Here is a 3317-nt window from a genome sequence, read left to right as displayed (position 1 = left end):
AAGGCTCAGGGGTCCAAGATTATCTTCTGTGTCTGTGTTAATTGGTTTCCCTTTTCTTTGTTGAAGAGGGTCTGTGCAATCCTTCTGCCTAGTCCGCCATTTTGCCCCGCCTCCTCTAAAACTTAAAAACTTTAAAAGACGTGAAATTCATGAACAAAGTCATGAATAATATCTTCATAGATAGTCTGTTCTTTTATTCTAATATTAGTTTTGTGAAAGTACTTACATAACTATGACCGTGATAGGACATTTCATACTTCTTTAAGAACCAACTTAGTTATGAAACTTTAGTTATACTTTTAGTTATAAAAAATAGTAGAGAAAAATAAGAATTCAGCCTCATCTTGAAGACAGACTTGATCAATTTCAGCATCCATCTTCCTGTTGAAATTAACCAACACAAAATCAGTAAATTATACCATTTGGGGTTAAACTTTATACCTCGTTTTTTAGCCTCAGCCACCATCTCATCATATTCTTGTCGGTGACGTAAAGCTTCTTCAACAGATTTGGCAGGAAGGTTTCTGAAAAAGAAAATTAGTTAAGTCAATTTTTAAAAGACTAATTTTATTAACTCCTTCCTTTTTATAGCCCCTTACAAAGAGAAAAGAATTCACTACTAGAAGACCAGCACTGTAAGAGAAATGTTAAAAGAAGTCCTTAAGGCATAAGGAAAATAATACCAGATGAAAATCTGGAGCTATGCAAACTCTTATAATAGAAGGCTTGAAGGAAAAAATAGTAAAAAAATGTGATGTGAGATTTATAATATAGGTAAAAATTAAATGTAGATACAATAGCTGAAAGTTCAAGAATGGAGAAATAACTGCTACAATGTTCTTAAGTTATATGTAAAATGGCATAATGATATTTCAAAGTAGTTTGTGAAAAATTAAGATATATATACATATATAGTAAACTCAAGAGAACTACTAAAACACACACATACACACACACAGAGAGGTATAGGTAATTCACCAATTACAGAAGAAATTAAATGTTAAGGAAATATTCTATCCAAAAAAAAGTAAGAGAGACAAATACCAAACATAAAACAATGAGACAATAATATTTAAACACAATTATATCAATAATACATTAAATGTAAATACTCCAATTAAGGCAAAGATTGTGAGAATAAATGAAAAAAGAAGACTCAACTATATGTCGTTTACAAAAATGCACTTTAGATGTAAAGACAGAGGTTAATAGTAAAAGGTTAGAAAATTATGCATCATGTTAACACTATACAAAAGGAAGCCTGGACATCTATATTAATGTCAGAGAAAAGAAATTTCACAGCAAAAATATTATCGGGGTAAAACGCTAAGTTCTTAAACAAAGAGTCAATTACCCAAGAAGACACACAATCCTTAAGATGCATGTACCTAGTGATAGAGCTTTAAACTACCTTAAAGAAAATTTGCTAGAATTTAAAGAAGAAAAACAGAAATACAAAATTACATTGGAATATTTCAACAATCCTCATTCAGTAATTAATAAAACTAGTAAACAGCAAATCATTAAGGATACAGAAGATATGAACAACACTATCAATCAACTTGAAACTGCACCCACTTCCCACTTACTAACATGGTTAGGTTTCAAAAACCAGGCCGTCATGTGAAATCAGCACTATTCAAGAGTCAGGGGCTTTGCCATCTTCAGTACTGGTGTCTCCTACCCATTGCTCACCACCCGTCAGGCACCCTCAGCATGTTTTGGGATGCAGCCAGCCTCCCTCCCTTACCGTGGCGGAGCCCATGGGGTTTGGGAATAGTAGGTAGGTGTTGCCTACCACCTGTTGCCGCCCCCTGCAAACTCTAGGTAGGGAGCCTGCTCATCCTTCACCTGCCCTTTCCTTTCACATTTGCCCTAGGCAGGGACCCCACTCATCCTCTGTCTTCCTTGGCCCCTCAGCCCTCCACGGCCTTCTCTCTTCCTCCCAATTCCCTCGTCCCCCGACCAACCTCACTGGCATCTTTGGGCCCTGGTCTAGCCTCCCCCTGCCCACCTGCAACCTAGTGTCATACCACTGTCATCCTGTGCCTTCTGTGACCGGACTGAAATGTCATGGATGAAGAGGAGAAGGTATCCTGTAGCCAGTTGGCTGCTGTCCCTTGCATGGCCAAGTTGTTGCTGAGACTTCCAGCATATTGTTTGGGATGGCCTGTGGAGGGCACACTGGGCCCAGCCATAGCTCCACATGGGGCCAAGACCACTGGAGGCACCACTTGAGAGTGTTTTCAAAACTGTCTTAAATGCAAAATGTCGGATAACGGGATTGGTAAATGAGACGTAGGTGTAAATGTCATATACAGAGCACTCCAACCAAGATTAAGACAGACCTTAATCTGCACCATGAAACAAGTTTTCCTAAATTTAAAAACACTGAAATCATACTAAGTATATTCTGTAACCAAAAAGTAGTTAACTGAATGAAACAGAAACAACACATCAGCATTTGTAGGATAATTCTAAAAGGGTACTCAAAAGGCAATTTATAGCTTTAACTTGTTTTACAAAGTTTTTTCCCTTGTTGGTTTACTGTGGTGAAATATATACAACATAAAATTTGTCATTTTTATCACTTTCAAATGTATAATCCAGTGGCATTGATAATGCTCACAATGTTGTACAATTATCACCACTATTTTTTTCTAAAACTTTTTCATCACACCAAGCAAGACCTCTGTACCTATTAAGTAATGACTCCTCATTCCCCACTCCCCCTAGTCCTGGATGACCAGTTACCTCTTTTCTGTTTCTACACATTTGCCTGTTCTAGATAGTTCACATAAAAGGGATTGTATGGTATTAGTCCTTTCGTGTCTCGCTTATTTCACTTAGCATAATGCTTTCAAGGTTTACCCACGTCACAGCACATACTGTGAAATCTGTTGAGAGCTGGAACTCTATAGGACTGCTCTGTTTTTCTGGGTCTCACAAGTATTCTGCCTTTAACAGAGTACAGTCTTGCCATTTTTCTAGCACTCTCTATTTGTGGAAAATCTATGAGTTTTCCTTCTCTGACAGGTTTCTGCCTTATACAGTTTCTGACTTTCATAGGTTTTACTGTAACAGAATTTAATTTCTCTTTATGGTAGAGTAGCATAGTGCCTAACACACTTGACTGTTAACCAGAAGGTTGGTGCTTCAAACCCACCAGCCACTCCTTGGAAGGAAAGCTGGGCAATCTACTTCCATAGTGATACCACCTGGGAAACCCAAGGAGGGGTCGCTATGAGTCGGGTCCGACTCCATGGCACATTAACAACAACAATATTCTACTGCATGAACATATGCTACATTTAGGG

The 3317-nt window shown here is 37.9% G+C and overlaps 1 protein-coding gene across 1 annotated transcript in view; it reads right to left on the bottom strand.

The window, feature by feature from the left end:
* Nucleotides 1-3317, bottom strand: part of TBC1D12 (TBC1 domain family member 12) — a 134686-nt gene that overhangs the window by 29831 nt on the left and 101538 nt on the right. The window lies entirely within an intron of this gene.

Source organism: Orycteropus afer, unplaced genomic scaffold, assembly GCF_000298275.1.
Source record: "Orycteropus afer afer isolate SDZICR_OR568_19922 unplaced genomic scaffold, OryAfe1.0 scaffold00293, whole genome shotgun sequence".
In the NCBI taxonomy this organism is placed as follows: Eukaryota; Metazoa; Chordata; class Mammalia; order Tubulidentata; family Orycteropodidae; genus Orycteropus; species Orycteropus afer.
This window is presented reverse-complemented; position numbering and strand designations above follow the sequence as displayed.